The 15741-nt window shown below is 44.2% G+C and overlaps 1 protein-coding gene across 3 annotated transcripts in view; it reads left to right on the forward strand.

Moving 5' to 3' along the window:
• Positions 1 to 1190: 1190 nt before the first annotated feature.
• The window catches only part of CTBP2 (C-terminal binding protein 2), a 200580-nt gene continuing 186029 nt past the window's right edge, over positions 1191 to 15741 (forward strand). Inside the window, exon 1 of one of the 3 annotated variants that reach the window (XM_083741227.1) lies at positions 1191 to 1307. The gene's annotated coding sequence lies outside the window, so the exon portion shown is untranslated. Of the gene's footprint in view, positions 2440 to 15741 lie in introns of all 3 variants that reach the window. The other 2 variants (XM_083741224.1, XM_083741223.1) reach the window with 2 other exon arrangements.

A 15741-nucleotide genomic window follows, 5' to 3' on the forward strand; every position in this document is an offset into this window, starting at 1 on the left:
CTGCAAAATCCGAGGCTTCTAGTGTGCTTCAGACTGGGTGAAGAATGTTGCTAATTATGTCTCAAGACAAGAGCAATCCTAAGAACAGGATGAAAAGCCGGGCCTGTTTATGTGGCACAATATGCAATTTTAAAAAGCACTTTATTGCATTCCTTCAAATTCTGCCCCTAAACAGAATCAGTCTGATTTTGTCATCCTGTGTGCACTTATCTGGGAGTGAGTCCTACTGAACGTGACAAGACTTAGGCCCGCTTTAAATGTTTCTAAAAAGCAAAACAAAACCTTTGCTTATTCAGAAGCAAGCTTCATTTAAACACTATTTATTTAGTCCATTTATAGACCACTTACTATTCAAAGGTGTCAAAGCAGTTTACAATAAGGAAAATCCAGATATAAAAACAAAACACATAGATACACAATACACTCAATTTCAGATGGTTTATATTAAAATAAACCCTAATACTGTATAGAAGTTCACAGTACCTGTAAGAACTATATATATATAACTAACATTGGGTAGAACTAGTAGGCAGCGCTATACAAACTTTCATCCACACTATCCACACAACCAGTTTACACATCACTCTCACCTCTATTCACACAACCATTACAAGCATTCACCAGCTCATTCAGTATTCCAACCAACCACTGTATCCAAAGCACTCCTGCTCAACGACGCATACATACCCTCCTATATCCTTCTTGCTGCTGCCAAACACACATCTCCGCAGCATTAATGGGCTTGTGTCCCACAACCACAGAACTAGCAAATACTCTCTCGCCCAGTTATATACCAGTGCAAACTCTCACGCTGTGGGGGGTGTAAAACTGCTTCACTCCCATCAATCCCAACACCAGAATCATACCACACATGGTGCCATCTGCGTGAAAAAAAGCTTCCCTGTGTGTGCATTCCCTGTGGCCACTGTATCATTTAAACCTACATGCACTCACGCCAGAGCAGGTGTCTTGAATCCCCGGAGCACTAATACTGCACACGTCGGCGAGGATACACCACAGCTGCTTTTCTCTTTAAACCATACTATCATCAGAGTAAACGACCCCTAGCAAACACTGCTGAGGGTTTACAGTTTGCACAGCCCGAGCTCACGCGTGTTCCCTGCAACTCCGTCTGCCTCCAACGGGACGTGCTCCCAAGTAAGCGCGTTTAGCACTGCGGTGCTCGTTTGCCCGGTGATTTGCAATGGTCGGTGCTGGGCGATATTGTGCCCCGCTGGGCTTGTTTACGGAGCTCGGGCCTCCTCATGGAGTTGCTGGCTAAGTGACGGGTCTCCTGAACTTCTCAGGTATCCCGGTTCCCCAGAGGGCATAATGATCGCTGCCACGCCGGGGTAACGTTACAAGGGCAAACTCCCGCTCCCGGGAGCCGAGGGCAGCAATTCCACGTGGCTGGAAGGAAAATGCGTGGAGCGCCTGCACGCCGGGAAGGGGCAAGATCCGGCTCCGTAGCAACCGGGAAAGGTGCAAAGCGTGCTGCACGTTTCAACTACCGGCTCCGGGCTCCCTCGGCCCCAAGCGGGAGGGGGGCGCCGAAAGAACCCGCCGCCTTTTTCCTGCTCCCGCGGCGAGGCTTTGCACTTTCTTTCCGGTTCTCTCCCCTGCGCCGTTTCCTAAATTTTCCCCTCTCCCAAGTCCTGCCAACTGCGAAAGTCGAAAACGCGAGGAACCGTAGGACTGGGGGGTGGGTGGGTTGGAGAGAGAGCGCCGCGCAAGAGACGCTCCTCCTCCCTCTTCTTGCCCCCCTTCCTTCTCCCCCCCTCTTTTTTTCTTTCTTTCTTGCTGCGTCTGTTTGTACTTTAGCTGATCCACTAATCCCCTGAGAAAGCCTATTTGCAGTGAAGAGTATCTGTAGGGGGCGAGGCTGGTCCATGTGGGTTTGTGTCATTGGTTTGCAACGAGAGACCCCGCCTATTGCCCAAAAAGAAAAAAAAAAGGGAGAGAGAGAGAGACCCTACCTCTCCTAGCACAACGGAGGAGGAAGAAACGGAGCCGGGAGGGGGAGGATTCACCCTCCCCTTTTCTTTTTCTTTTTCTTTTTTGCTGGAGGAGCCCCAGCCAAAGACTTCTTTAAAAAAAAAACACAAAGCCGGGAAAAGAATCCAAGTTGCCATTCGATTCTCCCCCTCCCCCCTCACTTGGAGTAGCGGCCGGAGCTGGGCGAAGGAGGAGAGGATTAAGTTTTTTTGTGGGGGGCGGCGTGTGCGTGCGTGTCTCGTTTTAAGGTGGATCTCTGGCACCAGGAGCCCCGGCGCGGGGAATAATAATAATCAAAAGAGCGAGCGAGCGCGAGCGAGCGGGGAGCCAGCGGAGGCGATCGATCAAGGGGGGGAAGATGCAGCGCTGAGAGCCCAGGCGGCGGCTTTCGCCCAAGTAGGGGGGCGGGCTGCTCCCGGTGGACCTTCGGAGCCCGACGACGAGGTAAGCGGGGCGGGCAGGCAGGCGGCGAAGGGGAGCCGAAGCGAGTCCCCCCGGCTGGTTCTCTCGGTGGGGCTCGGAGTCTCGCTCTCCCCGCTCAGAACCTACCTGCAATCCTCGTAATGTTTGCGCCCGTGCTAGTGTCCAAGTGCTTTCGCTTCACTGCGCCATCCAGGGAAAGGGGGGGGGGGAGAAGGACTAGGGGAAGCTTGAAATGTGAGGACATCTTTGGTCAGATTTCACCCCCTCCGGCCGGCTTTAATCCGTCTGCGGAGCCCCTTTCCATCCAACTCTCGCCGCCGAGATGGTGCCTCTTTAGGGCTAATGCCGCTTTCCCCGTCCTCCATCGACCCAGCGCGATGGAAAGGTGTGTGTGTGGATTTGTCGAAAAGGCTTTCCGATCAAGGTTTGTGCTTAAGCGCGCGCGCGCTGGGTTGTGTGGATGTTTCGCCTTCCTCTCCCCCACCTTCCCATTCGCAGTCTCATAAAAAAATATATATTCTCTTTTGGGGAGGGGGGGTGGCAAGATTGCACCGGCTTTCCAGAGATCAAGTGGGGCAGATCGGAACAAGTGGATCGCTTGCCTCTCCCTGTCCCCGCTTTCCAAAAAACCCCCAAACAAACCTCCAAAACCGAGAATCTGAGAAAAAGAGCCGATATTTTGTTGTTGCTGCTGTTGCATGGTGGAAGGGCGAAAAGCTGACGGCGGAGGAGGAAAGCGGCGGAAGGAGGGGGTGGCGAGGGGAAAAAAAATGACAATAAGTTGCTGCCCGCCTTCTTCATCCTTTAAAAATCCCCCCTTCCCTCCCCGCTTAGGCGGAGAGTAAGTGAGAGACGTTAAATGAGGTGAAGTGGAAATCTTTTGTTTTGCTGGGCTCTGCATTGTTTACTTAGTGCTGAGTGTGATGGACAACATCTGCCAGCAGATTAGCAGGGTAACCCACGGTTTGCAGCGCTGCCAAAGTCTCGGCCAAGACAAGGGAGCGGGGAGGGGGCATCAAGGGGGGGGAGAGAGGCAGGCAGACATTGCACGCCGCCCAGCCCGGGGACTTCCTCCTCCCCAGGCTGCCCAGAGCCGACTCGGGGGCCCGGCGCACTTCCCCCTCCCGCTCCGCGCCGCTGTACTTGAATGCAAGCCGGAGAAAGTTTTCCTACTGCTGGAAGTGGCGATAAGGGGAGACGATTGCAAGAGGGTGGGCGGCTGGGAGGTATCCGTCTCGACCCTCTTCCTGCCCCCCTTCCATACACGCACACCCCCTCCCCTTTCTCTTCCCCTTTCTCTTTTTAAACTACTTTGGAGATCTGCAGCGAGGCGGGTGGGGGTGGGGCCCGGGACGGGCGTGGAAGGCGCTTTATTGATTTTGTGGGCAAAACGAAAGCGGGATCCGCCAGAGCCTTGCAGAGTAAACAGTTGCAGAGCGATGTGGGTTTGGGGAAAAGGGTGGAAATGAGCAACGCCGGGAAAATCCGGATGGGTCTCGGAGGCGCTTCGGGAAGCAGGGGCGGGGGCTTGCGAGCAAGGCATCCCCATCTGGGGAGAGGGCTGCTTTGCCTGGAGATTTTAAAAGCCCTTTCTTTCCTGGGGAAACGTTCTGCTTAGTTTCATTGTGACGTTTGCATAGTGGCCGTGCAGGGTGTGTGCGTGCCTTACAACCCCTCACGAGAAAGCGGATTTTTTCTCTCTTCTCGCAGCCCAAGCTACATAACCAGAGCTCGATTCGTTTTTCGGCCATTCGCTTGTAAAAATTAATAATGATGAAGTAATGTCCCCTACCGAGCTGCCAGAGAGGATGTTTACATACCGTATTGCTAATAACGGCTGCTGGGTTTTTTTGGGGGGGGGGGAGGGGAAGACCTGATTTTGATTGTTCCCGTACTTTGTATGGATCTCCTCCTCCCTTTCCCTGCCTGCCCCACCTCTTGAAACACAGCGAGCAGTAATAAACATCATTTGGCTCCTTTTAAAATGGAAAATTTCAAAGTGAGGTGCTGTGTCTCTAAGAATGAAATGGCCGAGGGTTGTGGAAAGGTGTTGCCATCTGCAGAGATAAGCAGAGAAATATCAATGTGTAAACCAGCTCCTTAGCAACTCCTGTGGACACACAATTTCTCTACCTATCACTCTGCTGCTGGTCAGGCAAGGCATTTTCAGGGATAAATAAGATGTTTACATCTGACCCTTTAACTTGTAATTGTCTGATGTTTTCCAGTTCTCTTGACCAACTTTTTGGTATAACATTGTCTCCTTTCCAAATACTATTACACACATCACATGATTACACCAAGATGCTTTATGTTGTATGTGTCTAAATATTGATTCAATATATATCTGTGCCAGGAAATCAAATCTCTCTTATAGTTCTTGTGGAATTTGAGCCCCCTCCCACCAAAACAAACAAACAAACAAACAAACAAACAAACAAACAAAACCCCTATTGGGTTTAGAACTTCAACATCTTGGGCGGGGGGTCATGCTTTTTTAAAAAAGACTCATCTCCTTTTTAAAAAATAATCAGTATAATTGTGTAGATTAAAGCTTATTACTTAGTGGGATTCATCCATGAAGAGTGTTCTTTGGCCCAAACCTAGCTTGGAAGGTGGTTTCAAAAATCTATTTCAGGAAAAGTTTGCCCCTTTAAAAAAGCAAAACAAAATGTGGATTTCATGTATTAAGTATTTCAGTTGATACCATATTGTGCATAAGAAATGAGAAACACAACAGAAGAGTAACTTTTAAGCTGATAGTTTTTCTTTAAGTTAATTACAACCAATTAAATAAATGTGTATAAAGATTAATGAAAGTATAGCCAGGTGCTCTTGATCAAGTGTAAGAGGGACAAAAATAAAGCAACTATATTTCTATAATACATATAAGGATGCCTTCTATACTTCGAGCATATTTTCTAATTTTTAAGAATTAAGCCAGAAAGAGAGGCAAGGTTAGTTGTTTGGTCTTTATGTTATGTCTTGTCTTTGCTGCTGTTGGTAGTATTGATGAGTATTTGGGGAAACAGTCCATGCTGTTAGAACCAGTTGATTTTGCAATTTCAGCTAACTGGACCTAAGCTTCCAAGGATTTCAGTAGGACTCCATTCAGACATTACTTTTTTTATTTATCAAGCTCGTATACCACCCTTCATCCAAGGATCACAGGGCAGTTTACAGTATAAAGGACAAACATACACAACACAATAACAAACTTTATTCTGTCTTCCCAACTTTTCCAACCTGTTATTTTTATGTGATCTTTAACATGATGTAAAATCCACTTCTGGAAATCTGGTAGAATCTAGTGAAAGTTTATTGCTCATTTTTGTGTTGTAAACATTTTTTTTCCTCTGGAAACTACTGTTTAAACACAGAACCACAGGAGTTTTGAGTTGTAAGTTTCCCATGGTTTTCATGAATCACATCCCCACTGCTCATGTAATGAACTTTTGGGTGGTGCTTTTGGTATACCATGTGGTGAATCATGGGGGAGCAAGTGTGCGTATGTGCGCGCGCACACACACACACACATATGGAAAGGGTGGAGGAGTGGCAGCCTGTCTGGTGACATTCATGCCTGGCGTGATTGAAATTTAGTGCAACATGGTATTATATCAATTGAAAAGCCACAGTTCCATAATGCAACAGGTTCTGCAGTGTAAAAGGAACATTAGAAATCAAGACAGAAGTGGTAGCATTATAACTAGTAAAACTGATATTTAAAAAAATCCTATGTCTGAATGCAGCCTAGATCTTGATCTCATTCATGATGTGCTTGATTTAGTGAAAGTTGGTTAGAAAAAAAATAGTTTTTTTTTAATGCATTGAAGGATGATGGTGTAAGCTACTTCAAAAATGTAAACGAAAAATGGTTGCATTTTAAGAGTTTGTTCAGAATACAGTAGTGACTTACTTCAGAGCTGATAGTATTCCACACCTTTCATTTATATAACTGATTCATAAAATTCTGTTTTTGACGGTTTGTAGATGTGATTTTCAGCTCTTTTATAAGAGCACATAAATTTTCCAACTGTGGAGTTGGTGAGTGAATTTTTTGATAGACAGAACCTGCAGTTTAGAATACAGTAACGTATTTTCTTCAGTAACTTCTTATTCCGTCTCAAATTGACAAAAAAAAAAAAGGGAGTTGTCATTGTAGACAAAATAGTGTCTACTAAACGTCTTACTAAGGGAAAAATGCATTGCTGCAACTCTTAGTTACATATTAAGAGTTTGGGCTGTGTAGAAATATTAATAAATCTGTGGATGTTAATAGGTGAAAATTAGACAACTGCTTCTGTATCCATCTTTTGGAAATACTTCCATAAAAAAAATCATATGGATCATGCAGCTAGCATGACCCCATGAAACATTTCTTACATCATGATGCAGAGACTGGATAATGAACGTAGGTGTGAAAAATAAATAATCTCAGACTGTTTGATCCTGGATTCTTATTTATTTCTGAAACAAAAGATATCAGTTTCAAAGTAAGCTGTGGTTCCTGACCATTGGCCATGCTGGCTGTGGCTGATGGAAGTTGGAGTCAAACAACACCTGCAGGCCCCCAGGCTCCCTGATGGGAAAAGTTAAAACGTTTAAGGCTGCAATCCCATACTTAACCCTTAATCCACCCTGGTTCTCTCCAGAAGTGTTAGATTACAGTTCCCATCAACCCCAGCCAGTATGGCCAGTGTGTAGTCCAGGCACAGGCAAGCTTGGCCCTCCAGATGTTTTAGGACTACAACTCCCAAGATCCCTAGCTAACAGGACCAGTGGTCAGGGATGATGGGAATTGTAGTCCCAAAACATCTGGAGGGCATCATGTTGAGGGAAGTTGCTGTATCTGTTCACCTGGTAGTAAGTTTCACTGAACTCCTTAGGCCTTGCTCTTGAATACACCTGCATAAGTAGTGTTCTGTGCTTTGTAAATAACAGAAAATGTCCTTGTTTTCTTGGGGATATGTCCTGCTGTCTCTATAATAGAACTACTGTCTAATTTAGAACTGCACCCTGTCAAAATAAAATAAACCTGAATTGATTAACCTTTTCTTTATTGTCTCTCTCACATATCAACCTCTTTCATGCTCTCAGGTTGCCCTTCCTGGTTTCTTAGTTTTAGCTGCTCCAGGCCTTGGATACTAGGAGGCTGTTGCTGTCAATATTGCCTCAGGCAAGCCTAGTGGACATAGTCTGAAGTTTTAACTGCCGTCCTATGTTAATATTTTTTGGGCAGCAGGGCGGATGGGGGATTGTTACATTGTTTGTTGTAAGCCACCCTGTAATCTTTCAGTGTTATGTGGCAGGTTGCAAAGCTATGTACTTTAAATAAATAAATAAATAAACCTATAAGGGAGCACCCTCTTTAATAAGTGGCAGTGTTAGAAGCTGACCCTGAGGTCAAAGGTTGGGAAGAAAAGGTTTTGGCAAGAACACTTAAGCTGCCACAGATGCAGACTCTGACTGATTGCTGCATAGTGGAATACAGAGAAGTGCTCTTCTCTACGCATCCCTCAGCTAGCCTGTACAGTGGTACCTCAGGATACATACGCTTCAGGTTACATACGCTTCAGGTTACAGACTCCACTAACCCAGAAATAGTACCTCGGGTTAAGAACTTTGCTTCAGGATGAGAACAGAAATTGTGCTCCGGCGGCGCGGCAGCAGCGGGAGGCCCCATTAGCTAAAGTGGTGCTTCAGGTTAAGAACGGACCTCCGGAACAAATTAAGTACTTAGCCCGAGGTAGCACTGTATACCATTGCAGTTTGCCCCACAGTAGATTTCAGACTTAAGCAAAAGGGCTCTGTCCTGTCTGTTACTTCCTAGCCCTGACAATTGTCCATACTGGCTGGCGCTGATACAAATTGGAGTCCAAAACATTTGGAGGGCACCATGAAAGCTACCCCTGACATAACATAGGGGGATATACTTGGCTCTAAACATTGGAGGACATGTTCAGCTGGTGCTGTAGTCTACAGGAAGTGAGGTAGTAGACAAGTTAGAGAGGGCAGAATGTATGCCTAGGTAGGCTCTTGGAGGAGGACTTGTTTCTGCAAAATAAGCTGTGGCTCCTGTAGAGAGGCAAGAAAGGGTCTTCAGGAGTAAAGGAGGGCTTGCTGGAAAAGGGCATCCTTCACCCATTCACTGCCACTGCGATTACATCCTGGTGAGCCAAGATTGGCTGTGTTTCTGCCATGTGTTTTCTACTTATTTGGGTACATGTGACTGTTGGCCTTTCCATGCTGTCTTGTGTTTCCCCTTCAGACTTTGTGTTACCCATCAGGGACAGTGGTGTAAATGTGGTAAATGCATCTGCTGCCATAAACTGAATCGGTTCTCAGTGTGTCAAGTTCTGTAGTGCAAATTGAATGCCATTCATTCCCTTATCCGTTTATTTTTAAAGTATGGCTTTGTAACTTACCAATATAGAACCAGTCTTTGATCGACAGTTTTCTTTATAGTGTGCTTCTATTTAGGTTCAATTTAACAGGATAACTCTTGCAGAGTGACTTTTTTGCAGAGCTCCAGTTCCAGAATGTCAGTTAATACCAAGGCATTCCTGTCATGAATCACTTTTGAAAGCCAAGTTGTACCCTTTGCCCTTGTGTGTTTCCTAAATGGAAGAAAAAAAATTAAGAGGAGTTTGCAGTAACAGCGGAACGCTGCCACTTACTTTCATTTTTAACGTTGTCATTTTAGCAGAGAGGACTTGTCAACATAATTTATGTGAGCATGTCTTGGGTTCCAGCGCTAATAATCTTCCTATTGTTAAAAAGCATCAAGCCTAAATGTGCTGTGTCCTAGACGAAGGCTACAGATAGAGATCTACTCCAGCTGAGGTTGGTGAAGACAAATTTTCTGTCAGATTGGGTGCTTGCTGTATGGATAATGCTATAGCAATTCATGCTGTTATGAGAATATCCTCATTACATTCTTGAAAATGGCAAATTCTGAATTGGATGCGCTTGACAGATTGCATAAGACAAGGTAATACCCAGCAACAGATGCCCATCAAGTCATCTTGCTATCACTACTGACTAGAAATTATTCTCCAGATAAAAGCTACGAGTCCACAAACTTTTTTCTCATATGCCCATGTTCAGGACATAGGAAGCTACCTCATCTAGCTCAGTATTGTCTGCGGGGGCTTTCCAGGGTTTCAGCTAGGAAACATCCCCAGCCCTATCTCAAGATGCTGAGGATTTAACTTGGGTCCCTCTGCATGCAAAATAGAGGCCTCTACCATTGAGCTGTTGCCCTTCCCACATCTTTTGTGGCCCAAAAGGGAAAAGCTAAAAACAGCCACACTCTTTTGTAATGTTTCTCCCCTTTATCTCCTGGAGGCAATTCTTACTTGTCACAAATGACCAAGCAAGCAGGTTTACCTTTTCATTGGAGTCCTTATTTAACCATTCTCTCCTTGTCTCATTGCCCTCCCCCAGGTGTTAATTTCAGGAAAGGAGTAGTGCTTGGGAGGTCTCAAACCAGCCTGGAAGTCACACATCTGATAGAGTATGCCCTTTTACTTAATCCCAGACACCTAAGAGTAGTGCTTGGTTGCTAGTGGTGAGGAAAGCCAGCCCTTTATTTATTTCCATGTGAAGCACGGCCACCTTTAGTCTTGACACAACAATTTTGCTGAAGTCAAAGGGGTTCTGAGTCTGTAGTTAACTCATGGATGGAAGATTGCCTGGGAATTCTGTGTTTGCTTGCTTCCAAGCTCTGTGATAAATGAAAGGCAGGATTTTAAATGTAATAAATGACACTTGCAGAGTAAGGGATTTCTAAGGGCTACAGTAAATGAAGAAATCCACAGAGAATTTGTGGGCATATGTTAACAATATAAGTTTCTAAATTTATTTTGGGTAAGACTTCACTGACTTTCAGATTTGTTGCCAGAACTTCGATTATGTTGTTCTGATCTCTGTTGGTTCTGCAGGTTCCCATGACTTTCTCAGCAAAGATTAATGATCATGGATAATAGGAATCTAATATCCTGATTTATTTATCACTCATGAAAAATGTATGTGAAATTCATCCTGATAATCATGTGTTTTTGGTAGGACAGTCCTGTGGAGGCACAGTACTGCTGCAGAGGCACACATTTTATTGGAACCCACAAGAACTCCTTTCACCTGTTCTAATACTTTGAAGTTAAAAATAAATACAGATAATTTTTAAAAAGTGATTATTACTTTTTGCAAGACATGTTTAAATATGTCCTAGCTATCTCTTAGTGTCTCCGAGGTCACTGAGCCTGAGATTCCACAGCTGCTGCCTGACATGAACTTCTGTTGGCAGCAACAACAGCAGATATCTTCTATGTTTAATATAATATTTTATTATTTTGCTAATTATGCTGCCTTAAACATGCATTTTATATTTGACTTCCTTTAGTAATGTTTTCTTTTGAAATGTTCAAGGTAGATTTTTATTTGGTTAACTTTGGTGCATTAAGTGTTCATTTTGTACATGACCTTCATTGTAATGTTTTGATAGCTTTGAGATAAATTTTAGGTTCCTGTTAATTATGTTGTTTTGAATGCAGGCTTTATATTTGACTTTCTTCTGCAATGTTTTCTTCTGGATTGTTTGGTGTTTTAATGTAGGCTGTAAACCACTTTGATTTTCTACCTTAACAATGTAAAGTGGTATAGAAATTATGATGATGATGATAATAATAATAATAAGAAGAAGAAAAAGAAGAAGAAGAAGAAGCATTGGTGAAGCTTTCCTTTGGGAAATGTGGAACATCTTGGTTGCTCCAGCACATGTTATACACCTGTAGTGTTGTCAAACAATCAGTTGCTATTTACTTGCAGCAGTGCCTGCCAATTGTGAAGGGAATAGGGCCCTGAAGCACAGCATGGTAAGGGAATCTGTGGAGTGGAGACCTAATCTTTATGGAATTGAGCTCCAAGAAGATTTTGAGTAATGTGCACTGATTCAAAGTTACTAAATAACTCCAATATTGAAAAGATGTAGATACTTTTTGACTATATTATTCTGCTGAACATCTGTAAAAGAACAAAAGTGCTGTCTGATTTTGCCCATTATAAATTCATCCCTTCCTGTGCCAACTTCCCTGTGAAGCACCCTACTCCATTATCCTAATGCACACCAGCTTTTAAGTTTCCTCAGTGCCTTTTCCTTACCTTTGATGCTTAACTAAGGCCTGCCTTTCTCCTCTCCCTCCCTCCTTCTACCAAAGACTTTATCTCTACTTTCAACAAAACACTGGGTAGAATCCAACGTTATGTAAGGGTACAGGCTCGTACAATGGGATTTCATCTTCTTCGCCTCCCCCGGACCTCCACAAGCACCGCAAAAATCTGCTCCAGAGGGTCCACCGACCCTCCGGAGCAGATTCTGAGGCTGCATTGGGGGATGAGGGAGAGAGCAGGAAAAATCTGTTCCTCTCATAGACGGCTTTAGTAGGTTCTATCCAGCACTATCTGGTCTAATCTCTCTTCCTTACTCACTCACACTTTCCAAGCTTTCCCTTTTCTTGCCACTTCCTAAACGCTTTTCTCTTTTCCCCTGTCTCATTTAACAAGCGGAGTACCCTGATCTCATCACCTATGCTCTGGTGCTGTCCTCTCACAGCTTCTGGTTGTCATGTTCTCTGCCATTTTGCTCCTCTTAACCACATAAATGACCTTTCCCTTTCTTGCCACCATTTGCCATTATTCCCCTTTTCTTACCAAAATCTCTTAATTTATCCTGTCCTCCTGGCAGTTGTCCAGTCTCCTCCTTCAACAGCAAGCTCTTAATGTCTTCCCGCTGCTTTAATTTTCTCCAGCTCCCTTAACAATCTGCCCTCTGTCCTCTTCTGGCTCTCACAGAAATCCATCTTACAGCCAAATCCAGCAGTCTCCACTTTGTCCTTATCTTCCCTAACCTCTCCGCTACCTTTGAGACAGTTGATCACTCCCTCCTACTTGACTCCCTTCATACTGTGTTTCCACGTCTTTGCCCTCGCTGGTTCTCTTCTTACGTGACTCAGGGTGGCTCATCAAATCTCATGATTCTCAATACTATCTATTTACTGATGAAACCTAGATCTACCTTTCTGTCCGCCTCTCCACCTGATCTCCAACTGCCTAGCTGATATCTCTGCTGGGATGTTTTATCATTGTCTGAGACCAACCTAATGTACTTTCCTCCCAAGTTTCTCTCTCCTTGTATACTCCCCATATCCAGGCATAAACCCTGGTCCATTCTTTGATTTTTCCTTCTACCCCTGCCCCCCCAAACCCTTTCAGTTTATTGCCAAGACATGTTACTTCTCTCTGTACAGCTATCTATACGCTTCCTGTTTGCCCTCCTAGGGGAAACCTTGGTTTGCAATCTAGTCATCTGCCACCCAAACTACTGTAATTTTCTTGACTGTTTCCTTGTTGTCATGTTGCTGCTCTGATGCCTCCATGCCATGAGAAGCATATGCTACTCAGGACATATGATGCTCCACCTTGGATTTCTATCCTGTCTTGGATTCAGCACAAACCCCACATCCTTCCCTTCAATTCCCCTTGTGGCTGTCTCTTCCAAGTCTTCATAGTTTTCTGCCTGTGACCTTTGCTCCTCACACTGTAGCATCCTGAAGTGTCTGGAGCCCTCTTGTTTCTTTAAATTGCTTTCCCTACCCCTTATGCTTAGATTTCCCTCCAAAACCCTTTGTGAAACCATTCCTTCATATTGCCCCATGTTTTCCATGAAGCCTATGATCCACCTTGAGTACGAAACCCAAAAATATGTGTCTCAGGGCCTTCTATCCCCCTATTTATCCTCGCCTCCCTCCTATTCCCCTCCCATTGCCTCCCCGGTGACAAATCGTTTATTGTAAGCTCCTTCAGGGCAGGGACCTGACTTTCTGTTCTGTATATAGGCCACTGTTTCCAACGGAAAGGGCATTTCTATAGCACAGCTTACACACAGCATATCAAAACGTTGTTTACTTGGCTTTGTGTTATTCTTTAGGTGTGTTTACTTAAGAGGCTTGTTTGTGTATGGCATTTGCTAAGGGCAGCTTCAGGTACAGATACTTGAGTTTTTTCACCTTTACACGGAAGCAGAACAACTGGGAAAGAATTGTTAGGGGGCGCAAATTACTTGCCTTGCCCCGGGTGCTGACAACCCACGCTACGCCACTGCCACCCACACCAGACTTCTTGTTAGGACTGTTGTGTTACTGTGGGTCATGTCCCATATGAATGCAGAAATGAAGAAGTTTCTTGTTGGGAATAATGTACGGGTGGGAGAACAGAATACTCCAGCGGTCAGCAAACTTTTTCAGCAGGGGGCTGGACTATATATTTTGGAGGGGGGGGGGGAATATGAACGAATTCCTATGCCCCGCAAATAACCCAGAGATGCATTTTAAATAAAAGGACACAATCTACTCATGTAAAAACACGCTGATTCCGAGACCGTCCGCGGGCCAGATTTAGAAGGTGATTGGGCCTGATCCGGCCCCTGGGCCTTAGTTTGCCTACCCATGGCATAGTTCCTACTGTGTCCACAGATGCTTCTATGCAAATGAAATGGTCCATTCATCAAGCTCCCCCCCCCCCCCCAGCCTTGCTTGTGGTTTTGGAACCCAGCTTGGGAAATGACAAAAATTGCCATGAATGTGAAATTGAGAGCAGCATCTACAGGTCCTGTAAAAGTGAGTGTGTATCAAGAAAAAAGGACTATTTTCTGTAATTGTTTTTTGGATTAGGAACATAATTTTGTGGGCGCTTCAGGGGCTATATCTCTGTTTTGGGACACCCAGGGAGTCTTTTGAACCTTTCTCCTTCAATAGCAATAGCTGCCTACGCTGAAGTGGAGGTATGGAAGAGGCCTGTGGCAGCAATAATTTTAAAAATCCTGCTGTGTGTAGATCTGACCACCTAGGTCTGTGGACTGTAGCTGTTGCAACTGCAGTGGAGAGAATCTTCTTTCCAAAAATATCGAGCCTTGGAGCTGGAGTCTTTACCTTGCCTTGATTGAGCAGTAACAGTACAATCGTTTACATTTCTATTCAGAAATAAATCCCAGTTGGGTTTACTGCCAGGTAAGAGTGCATCAAATTTCTGCTTTAGCAAAATATGAATTAATTAATTTTTAGTCAATTAATTATTATTTTACTCCATACAGTTTAGTTTCTGGGTGCTGATGAAAACCTAGCCTTTGCCATTAAAACACTTATGCGTCCCTGTGCCCTTGTTTTTCAACTACAGGCCTGTTACTTGATAAGCTGTATTATTTTTATAGATCTCCTGCATCCTTAGTCATGGTCGGTTTCTAAAACTAGTTCACTTCAGTGAGATTTGCACAGGGGAAAGAAGAGAAGAGCTTATTCAGGCATGTGAACTGCTGGGGAAGTTTGCAAGATTGCCATATGTTAACTTCTCTGCATTTCTGTTTGCTCAAATTTTGGTCTTTTATAGCTGGGAGAGCAGTCCAGTCTCTAAAGAATCAACATCTACTACATTCCACTGTGGACGCATACTGGTAAAGAAAATAGCAAAGAACACACTCTTTATTTTGGATAGCATGCCAGTCAAGTATAACGTGTCGAAGTAAAGCTTGCTTGCAGTTATTTGAAAAGGTGATAGAAAAAGAATGGAGCAAATTATAGGAAATCTGTATTTTCTTGGATGACCGTTGTGTGAATAAATTCCTTGCTGTGTAATTTAACTCTAGAATAAGCAGCATTTTGAGTTGTCATCCAGTTTGGAAAGCCTCTAGTGCCAAGGGTAATCTTGTGAAAACACTGCACATGATTGAAAACATAAGTTTAAAATTGAGGTCACTTAACAGTAATAGAATGGTGTCCCATCATAACAAAACCCTAAAGCGTGATAGCATGTGAGTTGCTGTCCATTTATTTCCTCAACTGATCTTTGCAATTCAGTTTGGGGGGGGGGGAGGCTTTTTTGTTTTCAGCTAAATTCAAATTTGGGTTGGATTCTGCAGTTGCAGGATTGCATAGTGGGTTTCTTTGTGTGTGTTTTCCTGAGCATGTATTCAGCCATGCTGAAATCAACAGTGATGTAAGTCTATACTTTGTTCGAGGAAATTTTCATCATTTCAGTGTGTGTTGTCTTTAGTTTATACCTTTCAGATTATGTGATAGAAAGCTAATGCTCTGTGAGTGGGTGTTTACTGAATTTGGATAACTGATCAGTTGTCTGCCTTAGGTGGGGTCTTGAAGGAGCAGATTAATAGTTTAGGGGTGCTCCTGGACCCATATTTGTTGCTAGCAGCCCAGGTGACTTTGGTGGCCAGGGGAGCCTTTTGCCATCTTAAATTGGCATCTTAAATTTCTA

The sequence above is a fragment of the Podarcis gaigeae genome (assembly GCF_964106915.1).
Source record: "Podarcis gaigeae genome assembly, chromosome: 5".
Classification (NCBI taxonomy): domain Eukaryota; kingdom Metazoa; phylum Chordata; class Lepidosauria; order Squamata; family Lacertidae; genus Podarcis; species Podarcis gaigeae.